This window comes from Neovison vison, chromosome X (assembly GCF_020171115.1).
Source record: "Neovison vison isolate M4711 chromosome X, ASM_NN_V1, whole genome shotgun sequence".
NCBI lineage: Eukaryota > Metazoa > Chordata > Mammalia > Carnivora > Mustelidae > Neogale > Neogale vison.
The window spans coordinates 97,141,374-97,165,217 of record NC_058105.1 but is presented as its reverse complement, the minus strand read 5'-3'; the positions used below and the strand labels follow the sequence as shown (position 1 = coordinate 97,165,217).

The 23,844-nt window shown below is 51.3% G+C and overlaps 1 long non-coding RNA gene across 1 annotated transcript; it reads right to left on the bottom strand.

The window, feature by feature from the left end:
* Positions 1-8,253: 8,253 nt before the first annotated feature.
* LOC122896956 lies at positions 8,254-20,637 on the bottom strand. The gene is made up of 3 exons (XR_006382450.1): positions 20,259-20,637; positions 13,979-14,112; positions 8,254-8,548 (listed from the first exon to the last, which is right to left on the bottom strand). It is a non-coding gene; the product is annotated as an uncharacterized LOC122896956 (long non-coding RNA).
* Between the last annotated feature and the right edge of the window lie 3,207 nt (positions 20,638-23,844).

The following is a 23,844-nucleotide window of genomic DNA, read 5'->3' as shown; positions in this document are numbered from 1 at the left end:
TGGGGGTAGGCCAGCTGAATTTAAGGACCATGAAGAGATAGATGTTCCACCTAGGGTCACCATGTTTGAAAAGATTTTGCAACCAAGCTACCTCTCTTCCATAATGATTTATTTCCCCATCTGTTTCCAATAAAGAAGAATAAAACGATAAAACAGGGCTACTGGTCAGCACAAGCTGAAGTTGGCTGCTCTTTCTGCCTAAGTGAATATAATCCTAGCCCAAAGCAAAGGTATTGGACCTATTGGTCGCCTGGTGGGCTTCCCAGAGACAAACGTGTGGATAATGGAAATACTGAGAGTAGTTGGCGTATTTCTATGACTCTTTGGGATCTTGGAGTTGAGAAATGTCAAGCTGATAGAATTGAATCAATCCAAGATTCTTTTTACAGATGACAAATGTTATGCCCAGAGAAGTTAAGGGAGGACCCTTGGTCTGTGTTGAAAAAGTCAGAGAATGAAGCAGTAGTGGGCTGGACAGGACCAAAGGCAGCCCAGACTCTCTCCTGAACCAAATGAAGGCCATTTCTTTAAGCCCTACGTTTCTAGTTGCTAGAGGAAGGACATCATCTGGGAAGAACTGTGTTCCATTAGACCAATATTAATAAACCCTATTTGAACAAGGCAGAAACTGTGCTAGACTCTGAAACATAGACTTGAGCAGCACAGGGCCCTTCCCCAAGATCCCCAAGTGGAGGGGTTAGGTTAGCAAGCTGAGGCTGGAGTTGTCACTGAGCCCGCTCCCAACCACATGACCTCGGGCACACAGCTCTGAAGGCTTTTCACTCTCTTCTTCTTTTTTTTTAAAGATTATTTATTTATTTGACAGAGAGAGAGATCACAAGTAGGCAGAGAGGCAGGCAGAGAGAGGAAGGGAAGCAGACTCTCCGCTGAGCAGAGAGCCCAATGTGGGGCTCGATCCCAGGACCCTGGGAACATGACCTGAGCTGAAGGCACACCCAGGCGCCCCACTCTTCTTTCTAAGATTTTTCTTGATGTCAACCCACAATTCCACTCTCCTCCCACACATTTGCCACTCACCACTCATCTTTCATCCATCCACTGTCCTACAACTGCTGCTATATTCAGTCCACCTACTCACCAGCCACCTACTCATCCCACCTTCCCTCCTGTTTCTTCCCATCTCATATCCATAAATGGGCTCACCATCCATCCAATCATGTGTCCACTATCTGACCATCCATCCCTCCTTCTATCCACCATCCACCTAGCTGTCAGTCACCAACCCAACTATCTCCCACCTACATATCTAAGCTACCCAGCACCTGTCCATTCAACCATCCATCCACCCACACACCCCCTCCCAGCCTCCATCTATCCATGATTATATCCCTTTGATTCCTTATTCATTCAATCTTCGTTGAAAGATAGAGTGGTAAGTTCCAGTTTACATCCTCCAGACATTCACGTTTTAGCATATGAAAATAATAGCCTTTGATAAACACTTTGCTGGGGCAAAGAGCAGGAAGAAATGTGGCTAATGCTGCCTGCCTGGTAGCATCAAAGAAGGATTCTCAGAAGAGAAGGGATTTGAGTTGGGTCTAGAAGACACCTTGAACATCACCAATATTCCAGGCAGAGGGAACACTCAAGACAATGGCTTGCGGGGAATGGAGAACACTCTCAAGTTTGGGGAGTTGTTGTAAGCAGCTGAGACTTAAGATGGTGGGAGTGGGGAAAAGGCTGGTATTAGAAAAGACTGGATGGGCTACCTGGGACCAGTTTTGAGACTTTGCATCCCACGTTATGGAGGTTGAACTTCATTCCAAGAAGCCAGAGTCACCAAAGTGCCAGGACTCTGATCTGTGCTTCAGAATAATCTCAGGTGGCAGTCACTAAGCTGAGACAGAAGGAAGAGACTCGAGGCAGAAATACCAGTTGGAAGATAATTGCATTATTCCAGATAAGAGATGACAAAGATCTATCTGGCTGTGGGAGTTGAGAAGAGATGACAAAATTTGAACACAATTTTGGTGGGTGGGTCATTTGCATTTAGTGGAACTGAGGTTTCTCCCAGGGGCCACAGAGTTGATGGTGAGGTCAGTTGCTGAGATGGGGAGCCAAGTGGGACGAAGCAGATGGTGCAGCCAGAAGGAGGGAAGGAATCAACTGTGTCTTGCCTGAGCGATATCTATGTGGATTGGGAGCACTGGAGGCAGATGGGTGTTCAGTCCAGAGCTCAGAAGAGGTGCCCCTCAGGTGATGAGTGTGGCTGTGGGTGTTAGGGCTCTGCCGAAAGAGCAGAAGGACAACATAGAACGGTAGAGAAAGGAGTCAAATGACAAATGACTAAAGTCAAATGACAGATCTGGAAGGCTGACTACAGGCTTGGGAATTGTTGAGGCCTATCCCAGTTACTCTTCCCACATAACAAATTAGCCCAAAACAGAGTGCCTTAAAACAGCAACAATCATTTCATTATATCCCTCACTATTTAGAACAGGGCTCAGCAGAGATAGGCTGCCTCTGCTCCTAACGTCAGGGCTTCACCAGAAAGACCCTCCGGCTAGAGGCTGGAATCACCTGGACCGATCTTCCCTCACATGTGTGGTGGTGGACACCAGCTGTTGGCTGAGACCGTAGGTGAGCTAGCAGCCAGGACACCTGCACGTGGCCTCTCCATGTGGCTTCTGGACTTCCTCGCAGCATGGTGGCTGGATTCCAGGAGAGAGCATCTCAAGAGGACCAGGTGGAAGCTGTACTGCCTTTTATAACCCAGTCTCGAGAGTCCTATAAAGTCACTGCTGCCACGGTCACAGGCCAGCTCCGATTCAAGGAGAGGGAACATGAGCCCCAGCTCCTCGGTGAAGAGAGCATCAGTGAGACATGGTCAGAAAGGCAAGCAGGTTGAAGGGTCTTGTGGCAGTCATCTTGAAAAATATGATTTACCAGCGGGTCTTCAGGTGTCAGGGCTTTGGGGGTGAAGAAGTCAGACTGCGAGGGGTGTACACAGAGTATACAGCAATCCGGATGTGGGGAGAGCGTGTTGCATGCTTTTGTTGGTAGTTTGACCTTAGGAGGATACCGAGAGCATAGAGGAGGAAGAGTTGGAAGCGAATGTTGATTTGAGGAAGAGAGATAACATAAATGTGTAGACAGGGGGAGACTGAAGAGATTAGGGAGAAGAAATACTTGGTGGAACAAGTTTCCTGAGAAAACCAGGAGAGACAGCATCACACATTCGTTCAGACAATGGGTCCTGGAGCCAGAGAGCCAGGGTCCACATTCCTTCTTGGTCAGTCATTACTGGGTGGCCTTGAATAAATTACTCTCCTCTTTTCACCTGTTTCTCTACCTTTAGGTAGGTTTCTCTACCTTTAAAACTAACAATAGAGCAAATCTTTTAGAGCTGTTATAAATATTAAAGAAGATAAAATATTGGAACTGTGGCTGACACAGAGTGAACTGCTGACCACAGGATAGCTCACATAGCTGGGTGTTGGAATTGTGCTGGGGGGTGCCGTTCTACACCAGGAGAAAGGAATTATTCCTGGTGAGGAAAGGGGGTACTTCTCTTCAGAGACTGATGGAAACCAGGAAAAGGTGAAGTCTGAAGCCAAGGAGGGTGGAATGTGTGCCTCAACTTGCCTCTATGTTGTCTTTGAATCAGGATGTCAGGGCGCCTAACAAGACTGGGGGACCTGGAGGGGTGGCAGTTGTGAGCTTGAGGAGGGAGGGAAAGGAAGCTGCTGCCCTACAGAATGGAGGGGGTCGGGGTAGTGCAGTTGGTGGAACAAGATCCACTCCTTGTGGATCATTCCACGGAGGTGGAACAAGAACTTAGACACAGTTGTGAGATTTTTCCTCCAACAGGGTGACTGGTACCAGGGAGGGGGATTGGGATTTTGGATTGAGCTAGGTGCTCGGCTGGGAAGACCAGTGCAGGGGGGTGGGCACTGAGGATACCAGTAAGGCCATGAAACTAAAGATTACCAGTGGCTTCCAAAGCCAGTCTGAGAGGGAAAAGGCGAGGCTGATTGCTGGGGGATGGGAGATGGGGGAGAGCCTGAGGCCCAGTGGACACAGGAGGGTTAGATAAATGGAATAGAAGAGTGGGGGGGAAATAGGAAGCAGTGGTCAGGGAAGGAGATTTCCGAGCCCACAGCTTGCACATGTACACAGATCTTGGCCACAGAAGAGATGTCCACCCAACGTCATTTGCTGTGGCCTTTGACTACCCTCTAGGACTCTGCCTTCACCCACTTCCAATGTGGTCTTTCTCATGAAGTCCCGACCCACCTAACACACTCACTCTCTCTCTCTCTCTCTCTCTCTCTCTCTCTGTCTCATCCTCTTGAGCCCTGTGTTACTGGGGTTTCTGTTTAGAGTGTCCCACAAAATCCCTCATGGCCGCTAATACTCATCAGGGGAAGAAAGAAAGGCCCAAGAGCATGGATGATGGTAAAGGGGCCTTACAGGGCTGAGGCACCCAAAAATACCAGGCACGATGTGTGACCCAGGCCCCTCGGCGCCCCTGAGATCTGGCATCTCAGGGTGTGAAATGGAGAGGGTTATTTCCACGTGAAATTTCCCAGTCTTGTCACTGTGCCAGGGCAGTGTTGCTGTAAAAACAACTTGGAAGAAAAATAAACCAGAAAAATGAGGAAGTTCACATTCATTAAGCAAAGGAAACGTTTTTTTTTCCCCCTTCTAAAATTAACTCTTTGACAATCTTTCTTGGCAGTTGTCTGTGAAGAAAGGAGGGCAGGAAAAAGAAAAACAGTATTATTTGGATTCAGGGCATTCTTGCCAGTTGACAGCGTTAGCAAGTTTGTTGCACTATTTAAATAATAAGTACGATAAGGAAATCTCGCATCTATTGATGGCTTACTTTGTTTTAGACGCAATGACAGGCACTTTCCCCATATTGCACTTAATTCTCATAATACTCCTCTGGGGGAGTCATTCCAAATCTCAATTTACAGAGGAGGAAAGCAAATCTAGATGAAATAACTCACTCCAGATGACGCAGTGAGTGATCAAACTAAGCTGTGAACCCAAGATGATTTGATCCCCTAAATCCACGCCTCCAATCATGATGGTGCTTGGGAAACTCGGAAAAGACAGATCATCCCCAACACGACACTGTGGTGACATAGTGCTTGGGCGTATTTTCATCTGGCCTTTTTACATGTTTTAATTCATGTGCGTGTTTGTGAGTCTGAATCTATGTAATTATCATATACTGCTTTAAGCAAATTTGCCTCCCTTTACCCGTTGACATTATGCGACATTCCTTTTCCCCTGGTGCTGTCTCGACTTCCTCACCACCGGTTTTAATGGATTCATAATGTTTCGTCTGGTAAATGCACCACAATTTATTCTATCAGTTCCTTGAAGCTGGAAGTTCAGATTTTGGTATTTGCCATTCTGCCGCCCTGCCCGGGCATGCGGCGTTTACAATTGCTTCCTTAGACTGTGCTCCTCGGGTTGGAAGTGGGGTTGCCGAGTCTCCCCAGATCTTTTTGCCTTTACCAAATGCCTTGCCAACAGAGCTGCGTCCATTGACGTCATCATCCGCAACCATCGCGCCAAACCCTCAACGGCACTAAGTAAGATTTTAGGTGACATTACTGGGGGGCGTGGGGAATGGTACCTCCTTATTTTAGTTTGCATTAGGTCCTTACTAGTGAGGCATAACACTCTTCGAAATGTTGCTGAGCTGCTTATGTTTTGTCTTTGGTGAATTATCTGCTCATGCTCTTTGCCCTTTGAATTACTAGTGACTGAGTGCTTTTTAAAAAATATTTTATTATTTGAGAGAAAGAGAGCATGAGCAGGGGGAGGGGCACAGGAAGAGGGAGAAGCAGACTCCCCGCTGAGTGCAGAGTGCCATGACTTGAACTAAAGGCAGACGCTTAACCAACTGAGCCACCCAGGTGCCCCTGAGTGTTTTTCTTTTCTCCCCATTTCTGATCTCTACATAAGAAAGAACTTTGCTGCAAGTGTTTTATTAATATTTTGTGCATATTTATATATGTCTTCTATAGAAACAAATATTTTTAACTGTGAAGTTAGGCTGGTGGGTCTTTTTCTTTTCTGGTCTGTTCTATCATTTTAACACAGAGAAGGTTCTCCTTCCCCCAGAGGCTTGCTAAATATATATTCTATTTCTGTCTGCTTTTTCTATTAGATGAAAAAAAAAAAACATAGGTCTCTCTTTTAGCCATGTGGCTTTCTTTGGGTACATGGTGAAAGTGAATGATGGCCAACTCTAAGGAAGACTACCAGCCCTAATTTGAACAAGGAAATTCATAGATAATCCACCACCACCACACCACACAGAAACCAACTAATCTTTTCAAATTATTCATCCGCTAAATCCTTCCAAAGAACTGATAGATTATGTCATAAAATTGACTGGGAAAAGTTTATTTCCCTTGTCCAGCCTCTGGTTGAAGGGCTGATAAACTGTGAAATGACTCAAAAGAGAGCAGACCAAGGGCCTAGGTAGCCCATAAACCGGTCAATAAACCCTCCTCTCCCCAATGATTGACAGGTGTGTACAGAGCTCCCAGCACCAAGTCAGGCACTCACGGAGGGGGCAGGAGCCGGCAGAGACGAGTTTTCATTCTGCGCCTTCCCGGCTGCTCAGCGCGGTTTGCTACCGTTGGCCCCTGTACGGATCCTCCATTGACTTCCCTGACAGCATCTCCTGCTCCCCGACCTCTCTGACCATTCTGCCCCTCCTCTGGGGGCCTCCCCTTTCATGGCCAACTCCTTTAATGGTTCTTTTTCCTGGAATATGTCTTCAACCTTCTTCATCTCTCTCTCCGTCCACTTGCCTTGGATGAAGTCCTGTGCTCACATGGCTTTGGGTACCATCTACATGCTAATGATGGCAAAACCCACGTCTCCTCCAAAGCCATCCATCCAGCTGCCCGCAGGACGCCTCCATCTGGAGGTCCCCACCTGCGCTTCAGATCCTTGGGAACCCCAAATGAGAGCTCACCATCCTGCCCTCTCACCACCCCCCAAATAACTACCTTTCATGTTCTTCTGTCTCTTGGACACATTGGCTCAGCCAAGGGCCTCATTTTCCATCTGGAAAGTCAAAACCTGGGAGCCAGACACTCCTGGCTTTCCCACACTTTCCAGCGTACCCCTTCAAATCTCTGAGACCGCTCTCTGCCTGTCTTATGCACGTGCTCCCTCCTTGGTTCCCGTGCTCACATGGCCCAGTGCAGTCCACTTCAGGCCGGCCTCCTCTTCCCCCCTTCAGGGATCCGTCAGGGACTCGCCCTGGCCAGACACTCCAGGCCTTCTGGGATCGGGCTCCTGTCTTCTTCCCCCTTCTTCCTCCCTTTCCCTCTCTTGCTTACACCCCACGCGGTAGCCAGGGCCCGGGGCTCCTCCAGCACGTGTTGTTCTTACAGCCTGCGATGCCGTCCCTGACCCCTGGGGTCCTCATTTCCAAGCCTTTGGCTGTGCTCGGGTCTCCATGGCGAGCCCACACCTGGACGTCACGTGTGTACCACGAAGGTCGAGATGAGACGCAGATGCCACCGGCCTGCCACCACCTCAGCCCCATGGAGCTCATCTTCGGGAAAAGCCCCATGACCGGCTGCCGGTCTCAGTCGCGGTCAGAAGTCGGTATAAAAGCCTCTTTGGCTTTTTCAGGCTCATTGCCGGGGCTGCCTATTTGTGAGAAAGCCAAGATGAAAAGTACATTTGATTCCCGTTTTGTTTGTTTGTTTTGGTTTCTTTCTTTCTTTTTTTTTTTTTAAAGAAACCTCACGTGTGTTTCATTCTTCACACTTGGATGCTCTTTAGTATTCTTTGCAAGATTCTTTCTCCAGGGTGGTTTCAGCCGAGCTGTGTGGCTCTCACATGAGCTGCGGGGCCAGACCCACATTTGCATACATAATCAGAACTGCCTGTCTGCCCCGGTCTCCCCAGCAGGCAGCTGGCTCGGGAGAAATCTTGGGCTGCCCGCGTAGATGTGGGCGGCACCTTCCCAGCGAGGAGGGTACCCGACTACTCAGAACACAGGCACAGTTCCTGAATACCGCTGGGGTCCCCATGAGGCCGGAGAGGGCCGGCGGCTCCCGACCCCTTGTTCGCTCATTCCTGGGGCATTTATGGGACGCCTACCATGCGCAGAGCCCCGTGTGGCTGCTCAGGCCCCTGTCTCAGGTTAGGTTCCCCCAGAAGCTGACCTTGAGGCAAAGTCTAAGGGATGCAGATGGTTTATTCAGGAGAACACCTAGGAGGCACCACTGAGGGAGTGAGAAAAGGGAGACGGGAGGGGAAGCACGGCCTAGCACGGGTGCTTTAACAAGCATGTTACTGCTGTGGGCAATGGGGCGCTGTCTCCCTGGGGACTTTCTGAGGCATCGTGTGGAACGTGCTGGGAATCCTTACTCCAGAGAGGCCAGGAAGCCTAGGGCCTCAATCCAAGCTGTCAGCATCCTTTGAAGCTGCCCAGCCACGCTGCAGGGAACTCGGGGGGTCAGGACGATGCAGGACGGACATCACCAGGGTCTGCTACCGATGGAGGCATGAATTACACATGTGGCACCTGTCCACCCTGTGGGAAAAAGACAGAAAGGCCAGCAGTCTGCCTGCGGGCTGCCTGGACAAGCCATGACTCAGAGATATACATGTGCCCCATGTGGGAACGCGGAATCCGCCAAGGTGGAAGCTGAGGGACATCTTCCAGGGGCACGTGATTATGTGGCTGGAGACTTGAAGGCGGCATGTCTCTCAGGTCCAGAAAAAGGAGAAGTGCCCTGCAGGGAGCACGGACAGCAAGCTCTGAGCACGCAGGGCACGTGGCACCTAGCACAGGCTCTGCCCAGGGCCCCAAGCCTTGGCTGCTTTCCATGGAGCAGTAGGCATGGCCAGAGTGGAGGCGGCGCCACATTGTAAAGGAACATGACTGTGGAGGGGGAGGGGAGGGATTTGCACTGCAGACCCATCGGTGTTTTCGTAGTGACGGAGTCAGAGCCTTAGAAAGCTCACTCTGAGCGAAGCTTGGAGGGTGGGTTGGATGGTGACAGGTGACATTGGAGCCCAAGAATCGTGGTGAGGAGGTGCTGGACAGGAGCGGGGGCACTTAGAGAGGGGGAGGCAGGCAGGGCCAGGCTCACCCTGGCAGGAAAGGCGAGGGAGCCTAGGGAACCCATTCTCCCACCTCTCAGCCTGCCCGCCTTCTTCCCTCCTGCTGGTGAGGCCCACTGGTTAAATCCAACCAGAAGCTGGGTGGCAAGGCTTCCCTGGGGACACAGCCCCCAGAGGCCAGCCTGTCAGGGCTCAGAGCAGAGTGGAGGAGCCCAAAGGGTGGGTCTGGAGGGGCAAACAGAATAGCTTGGCCCACGAGGTCACTGCGATGGACCCGGCCGGGGACACCGGCAGGTGAGGTCGGTGCTGAGACCGTGAAGTGTGAGGGAGTGTGAGGAAGCCGGGACACTTTGCAGCAGGAGGTTGAGTCATTGGCAGGACACCGGGCTGCAGTTCTGGCCACAAAAGGACCAATTCTTGGCTGCTGATCCCTTTCTGGGGACCACACACTGCTGAGAGGAGCAAGGCTTTGACTGTTCTGGACCCTTCTCTTCAGGGTCAAATGTCCTATTGATGGAGAGTGAGGATGAAGCCTGGGAGAGTCTTCCAGACAACCCACCAGATTCCCGGGACAGCCACAGGGCAGCAGGGGACAGGGACAGGCTCTGGAGCCTGGAAGTCCAAGATCAAGACATAGGAGAACTGTGTTTCTCCTGAAGACACAAGGGAATGATCTGTTCCAGGCTTCTCTACTGACCTCTGATGGTTCCTTGGCTGTGGCAGCATAATTCTCAGTCTCATGTGGTGTTGTCCCCACATGTGTCCTTCACGATGTCCAAATTCTCTTTTTTTAGTGGATCAAGACTTACGCATCTGGGAAGACCCTATTTCCAAATAAGGTCCCATAACCAGGTTACTACTGGTTAGGACATACCTTTGGGGTGGGGTGCAGGGGACACAGCTCAATTTGCAATACCCCTCAACACTCACATGGAGTTGGCATGACCCAAAGGTCCAAGCAGTATAGGGTCCAAGGAATCTTGGGGATACTGAGAGCATTAGCTTAGCAGTCCTCCCTAGGGCTGTGGACTGGAGGGCTGAGATGGGGCTACAGGGAGAGGAGTCCTTCCTGGAGTGCTCCCAGACAATTTCTTTAAGGAGACACGCACAAAATATAGGCAAAGCAATCCACAATTGGATTTCAAATATCCGGAAACTACAGAAGTCACATAGTAGTGTTTATCGGGTGTTTGATGTGCCAATGTCTAGGCTTGGATTCCCACCCAGGCAGACCCTGAAACAAGGATTTCAGAGCAATTGTTGTTTTGGGAAGTGACCCAGGAGGCCCCAGTGAGGGGCGGAGGAATGAGAGAGGGAAAAGGAAAGTCGGGAGAGGGCAAGCGAATCAGGGTGTTCCTGCAGGGGACATGAGGTGCTTGGGGCCTCTGGAGGCCTCGGACAGACCGTGTGGACCATGCCTGGGTGTGGAAAGTTGGGGTTTTATGAATTTCCATCTCTCCCTGGTGGAGGGGGTCCTCCATGGCTAAAGAACACCCTCTGGCAGGAAGATGCGGGAAGCCATAGGCTGACGGGGAGCTGGAGGCAGTCAGCCTCAGGGTGAGCCCCAGGCACACAGGTGAAACACCCCCCCCCCCAGCGCTGCCCCCCCCCCAGCTTCTACTGGCCCCAGGCGTGGCCCTTGAACCTCAGCACAGAAATGCAAAGTAGGTATCACCACCCTCACTTTGCAGATGAGGAAACTAAGGCCCAAGGGATTTACAAGCATTCTCACATTCACAGGTTGCTGAGTGGTTTCTCCAGGATGGGAACCCATTTCTATAGGATTTTTCAGCCAGCCCTCTCAACCACGATCTTCACTACTGCTCCACTCTTCTGGGTTTTGTATTATGTTTCTCTAAAAGGATGGGACTTGTTTTTCTGAGCTGGGCTGGGAACTAATGCTGACACAAAGCAGAGACTCACTACACCCCTCCCCCTGCCCCCCTCCCCGACTCCCGCCAGCAAACAACCCACACCCAACATGGCCAGTCTTTCCACCATGAGCTTGATTCTTTTGCGGTTTCTGCAGACCATACCCAGAGCTTTGTTTCTGAGACGTGCTGGAGGGAGGGAAGAGGCCCCGCCCAGACCCCTGCCAAGGCTTGTCAGGACCCTTGGTGGGCTATGAGGACCCAGGCCTGCGGCCGCCACACCACAGTCCCCAGTGACACCTGAGTGCTCCCCCACTTCGGTGGGCTCTCCCTTTTCCAAGTTCGTGGGCTGCCTGCTTCTTCCCAGCTGTTCGCGGGGCCGGGGCGGTGGGGAGACCCCACCGCCACCGCCACCGCCACTGCCACCGCCGAGGGGCCTGCTGAAGTTTCTCACCACCTACCGCTGCGATGACATTCTCCCCTGGTTGGCGGGGAGTGACAGTGATAGATTAAAGGCGCCAATTAAATTAGATCCTATTTTAAAGAGCTTGAGCTGGATTTACTTTTAATTATAGTGCTGTGCTCGCTGATGAGGTATTGTCGAGGACTTAACAATTGGTTGATTGTGCGTCCGAGTGTTCAGAGCACAGTTTCTGGGGAAAGACCAGGGAGGGCTTTCTTCTTAAGCAGCTCCTTGGGATAACACAGAGGAGGGAAGAAGAGGGCAGGGAGGGAGGGCGGGGGGCAAGGGGAGATGTCCTATCTCCACGGAGCATCGGTCTCTCTTGTCCTCGTTTTCTGCTTTCTATGTCCCCCATTACCTGGAGATCGAACGAGCCCAGCACAGGGTAGAGAAGCAGGCCAGAGGCCATGGAGTCACGTGGGTTTGGGGTGCCCCTCCCCGCTTCCTGCCTCTGCCCCTCTTGACTGCATGTGTCACCCAGGATGAGGCAAGTAACCTGCCCTGTCTGTTTCCTTTCGGTGACTCATTGATTCATTAATTCACCTCAACAAGAATTTACTGAGCTTCTAGAATGTGCTGGCACTTATTCTAAGTGTTGGTAAAAGGGCAGTGAACAAAATAGGTAAGATTCTCCGTCCAGGGGAGCACACAGTCTGGTGGTGGGAGTGAAGGGAGCAGCTGAAAATGTGCACATGACACAATGTCAGGGAGCGATGCATGCGGAGAGGAAAATCCAGCAGGGTCGATGTGTTACAAGGAGACCCCATTTTAGACAGTGGCCAGAGAAGGTCCCTCCGAGGGTGATGTTTGAGCAAGCAAGGGGTTGGGCCATGTGGGTATCTGGGGGCACAACAGTGCAGACCAAGCAGTGCAGACCAAGGGAAGAGTGAAGGCAAAGACCCTCTCCCTGGTCAGGTGTCATCCCTGTCGCCCTGTAAACCCTCCGCCATGCCACCAGCTAAGTCCTGTCCATGTGGCCACTTCTCTGTGCCTTGAGAGAGGTGGGCTCTGAAGTCTTTGTGATCACCCTACTGGGGCGCCAGCCATTGGAGATGCTGATCTGTAGACATGTCTGGCTCAGGGAAGGAGTGCAGTCCCTGCTCACTGATTAAATGACACATCCCAACAGTCCCCTTGGAGGACACCACTTGGGGGGCGCAACTGTTTGTCATAATGAGAAAGAAAAGAAAGTTCAGAGTAGAAGTCCAGAAGCCAGGTTTACACCTGCGCAGTCCTACCTGAAAAGGGCCTTGAGCCATTAGGCCAGTCGCCTAGGTTTTTTCTTCCTGCTTTGCTGGCCGCGTACAAATCAAGTGAGTTTAGGCAAATCTCTTGCGCCCCAGAGCTTCATTTTTATTGTCCATAAAATATAAAATGAGTCTATTTTGTGGTACACAGGGTACCTTGTAGCTATAGATGGGGGCAGGACTTTGAGAATCAGAATCACGAAGGGGAAGGGGAGAAGGGTCTAGAAGAGGTCAAAGAAGACCCCCCCAGCCAGGTATCGAGAGTGTTCTGAAATCTTTGTCATGTGCTTAGAAGTGGCAGCCCCATCAAGTGGCTGGGTATCAGAGAAGTTCTTCCCTGGCTCAGTTTAGGTCCCCGGATGCAGAACTGAGACAGGGATTCAAGGGCGAGCACCTTATTTGGGAGATGAGCCCCAGAAACACCAGGAGGGAGAGTGGGGTAGAGACACAGGGTGTCAGCAAGCCAGGGCCATTGTGGAGACGCTGAGATCATGTGCCACAGAGTCCTCCCGCCTGAGGGCGGGGAGCCGGGACATTTTTATGGCGAGTCCTGTTGGTCAGAGGTGGACAGTTGCTCTGGGACATCAGGAAGGGTATGACATCTCTAGGGCTTCTGGCCCTCGACAGCCGCAGTGGGCAAGGAACACTTCTGAGGTTGAGGGATCCCCGAGGTAAAGGAATGACAGACCCGGCGGTGGAAAATTGAGTGGGGTTCACTAAAGTGAATATGGGTAAGATGTTAGCCGGACTCTGACAGCCCCCTAAAAGAGGCGGCCCCTCATTGCTGGCTGGAGGCCCCGAGCTCGGGCCAGCCCTCAGCAGCAGGGTTCAGGTCTGCACCCTGGCCCCAAGTCCACCCTTGTGTGTGCGAGCTTCTAGCCTTTGGGAAGAAGAAGGGACAGAATCCAGAAAGAGAAGACCAGCGGAGAGAGACGGAACTTCACACCCCCAGGAAGATCGGTATGCCATCCAAACACCACGCGCTCAGCCCCTCCGAGAGTGGGCGACCAGCCAGTGAGTGGAAGCCTCTCGGGGTCATGCCCCCTGCAGGGGCTGCTGTTCCCTGACTGGCAAGAGAGTTACCATGGCAACCAACAAGAACCCACCCAAGGATCCTCTGGTGACGGAAGGCACTGAATGAAGACCCAAGATTCCGGGGAGCGCGCGCGTCTCTACAGCCGGTGGCCAGAGCCAGAGAGAGGTGGTTTTCCTTACTCTTGGCGTTTTAGCTGTGACCCATATTGCACCCGTACACACCCCTCCCTAAGCTGGTTGGGGCCCAGGAAAACACCTGTCACAATGTTGTGCCGACTTACCGTGTAAGCAGGAACACGTGGGTGTCTCTGTTTTCCCCCGGCACAAAGTGATTCAGATGGTACCAGTTCCTTGGCCTCCACCGTGGGAGGCGGCAAGAGCTGATACAAGGGCGTCTGGGAGGCATTTGGAGCATCTTGAAAGAGAGAGGTTGTCAAGAATTCCTGCTATGAAATGGCAGAGTTCTCCTTCTCTTTTTTAATTTGAACCCTCATGCGCTTTCACATTGCATTTAAGATATTCCAAACCAGCAGCTGTTCTGAGACCACAAGCCATCCAGAGCCGCTGACCGCAAAGTTAAGGCAAAAAAAAAAAAAAAAGAAATCTGAATTAAAAAGAGATGCTCCTGACTTGTGGCCAGATTTCAGTTTGGCTCTTAAAAGCTTCCTCTCTGCGCCAGCTTCCTGCGCTGACCCCCAGGCTCACTCGGCTGTGAATTCCTTGCCATTACATATTGAAAACAGGAAATGAAGGGGCCTTTGGGTGGGGGGGATGGGAGAGCTTGAAACAACTTCAGAGAACAAGCTGATGAAGTCATAGATCTTATCTCCCTGCCTTTTCCATGTCAGGTTTCTTTAAAGATAAGGTAGTGAATCAGAATGTTCTGCCTTTTTTTTTTTTCCAAGATGGAAGCAGGGGAGGATTTCTTTAATCCCCCCTTCCCTCCCCGTGTTTCTAAAGATAACCAGATGAGAGAAATACCTAGATCATGAGCACGTGCCTGTAAAATGCTATTATAGGACAGTTTCCCCATCTTGGTCCCTGAGGGCTGGGGAGGAGATGGGGGGGGGAGGCTTGGGAGGGAGGGGGCAGCTAGCCATCCAGCCTGGGCCTGGTGTAGTTGTTGAGGGTGAGGATTTCCTTGTCCCTATTGGTTCATTAAGGTAGGAGTTCAAACCATAGGGGACGCTGTGGGCCTATGTCCCGTCTGTGCCGCAGAACCAAAGGAAGGTGACTTCGGGGGTCTGAAAGGAAGGGGAGAATGTTGTGTGTTTGGGTCCTGCCTGTGGGATGCGGGGACAGCCAGCAGGAATGCCAGCCCCATGGGGATATTCCTAAGCGAGGGGTTCCCCAGGCTGTGCTGACGCTGACAGGGACAGCAGTGTTAAGGTGACAGCGGCTTGAAGTAGCCCAGGGGAACCTATGTGAGGTGGGGGGAAGGCAGGAAGGCAGCCCAGCTGACCACTCAGGGCTGAGAGGCGAGGCCGGCGTGATGAGCTGTGAGGGCAGATGTTGAGGGGGGCAGGGAAGGTGGGAGAGGCAGGGCTGAGACAGCTCAGGGGGACTGGAGACCTTAGGGTGTAGTGACTAAGGACATAGGCTTTGGGACCAGTAGACTTCGGTTCCAGCCTCAGGCATGTGACCCCAGCCTCGGGTTTTGGTGGTGGGTTGTAGTTGTTCTTTTTTTTTTTTTTTCCTCCCCTCCTTTTCTGGTAAAATTGGTCAATACTTATATCGTTACGGAGATTAAACATGTTAACTTTTTTAAACAGTGCTTGAGGCTGTGAACTGTGCAGGACGCTAGGAGGATGTATTTATGTAGTTCCAGCAAAATTGTGTCGAGGGAGGGGGGGAGCCTGCCAGGTTAAAGGGAAAACACGCTAAGCTTATTTATGAAACAGCTTCTATGGCCTCTTGGTGAACCTAGAGAACAATTTACATCTGGCAAAGCAAACCTGCGATGAGCAAGAGATTCTGGGTTTTGTGAGTGGTTTGGGGCAGCCCGCTGGGAAAGGAGGCCCCTTGACTCTCTTAAGCAGTAGACACCTGGCCTTGGCCCTGCCCCACCCTGCCAAGGTTGATGGATGTGAGTCAGGCCCTACAGAGGCCAGGCTTTCCCCTTGAGACAGTTAGGGAGGAAGAACTTGCAGGAAATGAAGTAAAAGGAAGGGATCTGTGGGGTAGGAGGGACTGGGGAGGGATGGCAAGGATAATACAGCAGGGGTTAGGGCAGGGGCGGTTGTGCAGTCCACAACTTGCACAGCTATACATAGGAGCTCGGGAGTGGGGATGTGAGAAGAAACAGAACAAATTAGAAAAGAAAAAGGTGACGGGCAGGGCAGCAGAGTGGGACTCAGGGGAAGGCTGTTCCAGGCTTGATTTCACAGGCAGCCCAAGAGAACGGAAGGACTGTTGCTTTTGGAGTTCTTTCTTCCACTAAAAGTCTTAATGTAAATGAAAAAGCACAGGCTACAGGCCATGTGCTTGTCCCCCAAACAGAAAAAGAGCAGATGAATTAGAATCCCTGAGAGAGGGACTCAGCAGATGAGTTTATAGTCCTCCTCCCCCTCCTGCCCCCTACCGCCCCCTACTCCTCCCCTGGGAGCACCAACATGGAAGGAAGTTTCCTCCATGTACTCTCCCATCTCTGCTCATGGGCCCCATGTTCCCATCTCCCCCCATTCCCCAGGCCCTGGGGAGCGCACTTCTGATTAGAGCAGAGCTCCCTATGTTCACAGACGGCCTTTAGCCTTTAAAACCTCCTTCCAGGGCCGCCTGGGTGGCTCAGTCGGTTGAGCATCCAACTCTTGGTTTCGGCTCAGGTCATGATCTCGTGGGTCGTGGGATTGGGCCCCATGTCAGGCTTCTCACTCAGCAGGGAGTCTCCTTGAAGATTCTCTCCCTCTGACCCCCCTACTCGGGTATATACTCAAGCACCTTCTCTCTGTCTCTCTGTCTCTCTGTCTCTCTCTCTCTCTCTCTGTGTCTCTCTGTGTCTCAAATAAGTAAATAAATAAATCTTTAAAAAGAAAAATTAAAAAATTAAACCTTCTTCCAGTTAAGCAGAAGCTTCCAGGTGAGGCCTGTTGAGGAACTTTCTGAAGGCATCTTGGAGCAGCCTGGTGTTCCCACTGCACCGCTGGGGGCCAGGCTCTTCTGGGTGGGGGCAGGAGGGATTGGGAGCCTCAATACCCAGCTCACGGGTTCAGGATGCCGCCACCACCCATGTCCAAGGGGAGCCGGGACGGCTCTTCAGCAGCAGGGGCAATGTGCTCCAACCATGTCAGTGGGTCTCATCCTTGGCTGCCCATGAGCGTCCCCAGGGGACCTCCACAAATTCTGTGCCCAGTTTCCATCCTGAACCCATGGAACTGCAGTCTCTAAGCATGGGGACCAGGTACCTGTCTTTCTTAAAAGCTCTTCCAGGTAATTGTAACAACAAAGGTCAAGAAATTCCTACTGTAAGAACTTATGTGACTCCAAGCAACAACTCACAGTCCCCCTCCCAGCCTCCGTTGACCCACCAGCAAAACAAGGGAATTGGATTTTGGAGTCTGCATGTCCTGTGAGTTCTGGGATTCTGCAACTCTGGGATAGAGAGGCAGCTGACTCACCTATAGACATAAACACATGAGTGCATAGGCCCTACACACACACACACACACACACACACACACACACACATACACACACACGCTCCCACATTCACACCTTCTTCCTGCTCTGCCCTACAACTTTCATCTTGTCCCTCCCAATGTAAGAAATCCTTGATCTCAGCTACCCCCCCTTCCTCCCCAAAAAGGCTGTCAGAAAATTCTAGAAACATTCTAGATAGAAGATCAAAGGTCAGAAGTTCTGAGTCAATAACAAAAGGGGGAGTTTGCTGCAGACGTGGGCTCCCAGTTTGGAAGTGCCTTGGATGTCCCCTGCCACCCCTCTGACTGGTCCTGAAGAAACTAGTCTCTAGAAGGTGAAGTTAGTTGTCTAAGGTCAACTCAGGTAGTTGGTGGCAGAGTGAGGGCAGGCTGAGGACCCAAGTATGGTCTGAGGACTTTCTGCATCAAGATGACCCAGAAACTGGCTGAGAATTCATGTTCCTGGGCTCCACCCCAAATTTTCATGTGTCAAACTCCGTGTGTGTGAGGAGGGGAGGAATCTGATTTTAAATCTGCTCCCCTATAAGCCCAGAATGTTCCCACACTACCACCTTGATAGCAAGGAAACTGGCCTGGTGCGTTTGCAGCCAACTAACCCAGGGCCCACATGTGTCCCCTCCCTTTAATCCTGACACCTGGGGCAAATATAGGACTAGCCAGGCCATGCTCAAGGCTTGTCACTCTCTTCTAGAGAAGCGGGGGTGTGGGGTGGGGCGGCTCAGTGTCCAGGGGTAGGAAGGCCATAATGGGAGGAGCCTGACCCAACTGTGCCCCAAACCTGGTGCCTGACTGCACAGCCTAAGGTCTCCTGGCCATTACCCCAGGCTGCCCTCACCAGGAGCCCACACACCAGATGGACACCTGCACTGAGGGGCAGGAGGGGGCACCCAAGTCAACACGTGCAGTCCAGCCTGGCAAAGATGGCAAGGCCAAGTTCAGGGGTCCAGATGTGGCACAGGTAAGACTAGCTTGTCGTCCAAGGCAGATGGGCTGTCATTCCCTGTTTTGTGGCTCAGCAGATGTTAGATCTGCTGGGTTTTGACCCTGTCCGCAGTATAATCTGTCAGCACAACTTTAAACTCAAGGGCGCATACTGCAGAAGAGGATGGTGGTAATAATTGCGGGTGGCATGAACGGAGTGCCAATCGTGGATCAGGCTCTGTGCCAGGGGCCTTATGGATGCTCCCACAATTGACCCATCTGGGTGTGTCCCACAGAAACGGCCACATCCTAGTCCCTGGAATCTGTGAGTGAGACCTCATCTGGCAGAAGGGGCATTGGGGGTGTGATTGAGTTAAGGACCTTGTGATGGGGGTTATTAACCCGCACTGTCTGGGTGGGCCCAGCGCCATCCATCACAAGGGCAGAAGAGTTAGAGTCAGAGGAGGAGTGAGGACAGAGACAGAGATCAGAGGGGGCATAGGATGTCATGCTGCTGACTTTGAATATGGAGAAAGGGGCCACAAGCCAAGGAATGCCGGGGATCTCTAGAAGCTGGGAAAGCAAAGGATCAGATTCCCACCCACCCACGCCCCTCCTCCAGGAGGAGAACAATATTGCCAAGACCATGATTTTAGGGGCGCCTGGGTGGCTCAGTGGGTTAAAGCCTCTGCCTTTGGCTCGGGTCATGATCCCAGGGTCCTGGGATCGAGCCCACATCGGGCTCTCTGCTCAGCAGGGAGCCTGCTTCCATCTCTCTCTCTCTCTGCCTGCCTCGCTGCCTACTTGGGATCTCTTCCTGTCAAATAAATAAATAAAATCTTTTAAAAAAAAAGACCTTGATTTTAGCCCAGGGAGACCCTATTTGGAATTCTGACCCCCCAGCACTGGAAGGGAAGAAGTTTGTGTTGCTTTAAACCACTGTTTGTGATACGTTGTTAGAGCAACAGTAAGAAACGCATCCAGTCAGGACTCCGACTTCACAGGTGAGAAAATGGAGTCTCAACGATTACTCTCTCTGCCTCCCTGGTTCCCGACTGTAACCTCCCACTTCTGCCCTTTGTCCAGTTGTAAACATTTCTACAGCCAACATGGTCTCCTTTGTTTTTGTACCTTCCACTCAGAGCCCGGTGCCTGACCACGGCGAGCCCCATGCTGACAGTGCTCGAACCAGTCAGTGAATAGCAGCAGACGAGCCAACGGTCACCCCCATAGCCTGGCTGGTCAGGGTTTCGAGAATGGCTGCAGTGGGAGGCTAACTTTCTGTTGAAGAACCTGGACAGGAAGGGAAGGGGCAGTACAGGGAGATAAAGGGAGGTGGGGAGAAGGAGGGAAAGCAAGGGAAGGAGAAATTTAAAGAGGAGAAGGAAGGAGGGAGGAGAGGGGGAGGAAAGAGCGGGGAGGGAGAGAGGTAGGGGAGGAGGGCATGAGGGAAGAGAAGGGAAAGAAAGAGGAGGAGGAGGGCAAATGAGAAGGGAGAAGAGGCTTGTTCTTAAGAGCCAGGAAGGGTCACTAGCTACACAGACAGCATCCAGTGCATGGGTTTCCCTGGTGCTTTGCCTGAAGTCAAAGACTCCAGCTGAACCAGCGAAAATGCAAAGCCCTTGAAGTGTGCCGAATCTACCACCCAGGGAAGCCTGTCTCCACACAGAGCCAAGGAGACCTTGTCATCCAATAGAAAGGGGTCACAATCCAGATGAAGCATTTCCAAAACCAGGAGGGCTTGAAACCTAGCCTGAAATTGGGGCGTGTCAGCTGACAATGCATCCCCCCTCCCCCGTGCACTCGGACCTGCTCTGCCAGGCCACAAAAGGGTAGAAGCGCAACCTCCCTTCTCCGCCTTTCCTTCGCCCTCATGCTGCTGTCCTTCTTTGTCCACACTGGATTCTCAAGCTTCTCCCAGAGACCAGGGGCGGGATGGGGGGCAGCCTGTTCCCGTCTCCCAGAGGTGAACCTCTTTACTCACCTCCTGCCAGGATCCTCCTTCCAGCCACGGATGGGTCAGGATGTGACTGGAGAATCCAGATGTAGGAAGGCAATTGGCCAGCGGATCAGTTGAAAACAAAGCTAGCTCTAGAACACAGTAGAAATTTCTTTCTTTCTCAAGGAACATCCATCCAGCAGGTGACAGGGGCCAGGACTCTGCTTCACAGTCACAGGGAGACTTAAACCAATGAGGAGCTCAGTCACCCTGAGACGAGAGGTTCTAATTCCGTTGGTTAAGGGTGAGACATGGACACAGAGTTGGGTGTTTTGTTTTGTTTTGTTTGATGTTCCCCTGGTGACTTTAATGGGAAGATAGAGCTGAGACACTCCTGTCTTCCCATATCACCCAGGGCACCAGTGGCCAACCCCCAAATAGAGGAAATGGAAGAAACAAATCAAAGGGCCACGTGGGAAGTACTTATGGGCCAGGCTCAGAAGGGAGACACCTGACTTCTATCTCTAGCTCATTGGCCAGAAGTCATCACCGGGCCACATTTCACCCCCAGAGGGCAGCTGCAACATGGAATGCAGCCGCGTGCCCAGGAACAAAGCAAAATGGGTTAGGGACCATCTCACTGGTCTCTGCCCATACAACGCTGTTGCTGTCCTTGAAATCCGATCTCAGGCTTCAAGAAAACATCTCCTTTCTTTCTGTGTGCTTGCTTTGTGTGACAACAAGGATCCGGACCCTGAGGGAGTTAGAAGGTTTAGAAGTCCCTGGGGGAGTTAATGGCACAGCCCTCTCTTGAGATAGTCTGACTGGGACGTTGTGAGCTGTACAATGTCCATTCTCCCTTGAGCTGAGCCAAGGGTGTGGCTGTGGGACTACTGGGTATCTGAGGGAGGGCATGGTGGCGAGTGAGGAGAGGAGAGTCCCCTAGAACACGATGTGAGAGGCAAGACTGGGCAAGGCAGAACAGAACCCCGGGAGGAGGGGGCGGTGGCAAAAGAAGCAGCTGTAGGAAGAGAGAAAAGGGAAAGGGTCCGCTCATGGGAGGGAGCCGGGCGTGTGTAAAGCCCTGCATTCCGCCTGATCTTTCATGCCGTGACCCACCGAGGTGGACAAAAGAAAAGCAGCAGAGGGGAGGGGAGGGCACAGAATGCTTCTCTGCCTTTGCTGGTTTGCCTGCGCTGGATGTGTAAACAGCGTTTACATTCTGCAGGGCTCAGATCAGTAAGGTGCCTGTGCTTGGGAACTGAGAGAAGGGTAGAAAGCTTCCATCTGAGGACGGAGCTGCCATCATGTGAGGACCAGAACATATACGTTGCCCTTTGGTTTTTGCTCCTTAGAGCGGGTTAATAGAATGAGGAGTGACTCAGAAAAGGGTATCTGGAAAGCCCCATGAGGACTAACTTGAAAAATGAAGTGTCTTTAATTTGGTAAGTATCTCAGTGTGGGTAGCGTAAACAACAAACACTGGGGCACCTGGGTGGCTCAGTGGGTTAAGCATCTACCTTCGGCTTAGGTCGTGATCTCAGAGTCCTAGGATCGAGTCCCGCATCGGGCTCTCTGCTCAGCGGGGAGTCTGCTTCTCCCTCTCTCTCTGCCTGCTGCTCCCCCTGCTTATGCACTCACACAATCTCTCTCTCTCTGTCAAATAAATAAATAAAATCTTAAAACACAGCAAAATAAAAAACAACAAACACTTATTTCTCATGGTTCTGGAAGCTGGAAGTCCAAGGTCAGGATGTCAGCATGGTATCGTTCTTGATGAAAGCTCTCCTCCTGGTTCATAGATGGTCATCTTCTTGTCGTAGACCCACAGAGTGGGGACAGAGAACTCTGGTCCACGCATCTCTTTACAAAGGCATCAATCCCATCATGGGGATGCTTTACCCTCATGACCTCACCTACACCTAATCACCTCCCAAAGTCTCCCCCAACAAAGACCATCGCATCAGGGCTTGGGACTTCAACATATGAATTCAGGGCTGGGCCACAATCAATCAGTCCATAGCAGCAAGTGAAGGAAAGAGATGAACACCTGTAATGCCTAAGGGTGAAGGAAACATTTCTACCACGCCCACACTGGGAGAGCGGGGGCGGCACCACCAGAAGCTGCTAATGAGGCTCTTCTAGGGCATGAAGAAAAGATGTGTACCAGAGAAGAAAACAGAGGCTCCTTTCCGCCCATCGGCGCCAGATGCAAGAAGAGCCAAGAACACTGATGGGAAATGGGGCTGGCCAAGTTGAGGGTGGTGTGTGAGTCCTGGGCAGGCGGCCATATTATTTTATCTTCTTCCCCCATTGAGATAGACATACAGAAGAAGATGCACAAATCCCAGAATCCCAGTTTTATGGCCTGATGGTTTTTTGTTTGTTTGTTTGTTTTTTACAAACCCAACACATCTGCACCAACACATCTGTGCACAGATCAGGAAACAAGGGGACAAGTGCCCCGAAAGCTCCCTTATATTCTCTTCCTTTGATGCCTATCCCCGGTGGACGTCGCTATCCTGGCTTCTAGCAACATGGAGGGATTCTGCCTGTTTGGGAACTTGGCATAAATGGAATCGCGTCATATGTACTCTTGTATGCCTAACTTCTTTCTCTCAATATTACATTTGTGAGGTCCATCCGTATTACCGCAGGTGGTTGCCATTTGTTGGTTTGGGTTGCTACAGAGCTTGTCATTACGTGGATGTATCCCGCCTTGTTTATGTCTACTCCTGTTGATAGACATTTGGGTTGTTCCCAGTCTTTGATGCTTAGGATTATTCTCGTTAAGTGTCCTTTAAGCGAACATGTGCATGCCTTTCTGTTGGGTAGACCCCTAGGAGTGGAATTGCTGGGCAAGAGATATGTCTTTCTTTTGCAAGCAGGTTCCCAAAACTATTAGGCCATGAAGATACTTTTGAGTGTGAACGGGATTGCTGACTGGCTGACGTACCTGGACCACAGGAGTAAACTGGGATTGTCCCAAGCAACCTGGGTCGGTCAACCCTGTTCACAGGAGGCCTCCCAATCCCCACACACTGGGCCTTCCTGGCAGGGCCTACATATGAATAAGTTGGTGGTGGTTTGTGGCTCGAGGGGCATTCTTGGAACAGTATGTGTTCCAGAAAGCCAAGAAGCTGCAGGGATCCTTGCAATAAAAATCCATAAACTACCACCTTTCCCCCAGCAGATCAGGGGGACCTGGATGAGCTCTTCTTTTATCTTGTATGAGGATTCTCCCCAATATCTCCTTCTCCTGCCTTCTTTGTAGAAGTCAGTTGGACCTTAAACGCTTGGCAGGTCCCTGAACCGCACAGCCAAAAAATTATATGCAGCACACATCTGTAGCGAGGACCGTGAGGCTTTCTAGGGGAGATTTATTGCCTCCCTTTCCTCTCTCTTCTGGAAGGTTTCTGGATGCTCCTCCTTGTGTATAGCCTGTGCCTCTGGCTTATCACTACGGTAAGTAGAAAAGCAATTAATTTCTCCCCCTTTTGGAAAACGGAAGTTTTAACTGCACTTCAATACCATTTGCATTTCTGATTTCTATCAAGTTCACACTTCCAGCAAAGAGAGTCCTGCTGATATAATTTGTTTTTTTAATTGCATATTCTCTGGCAGGAAGCTG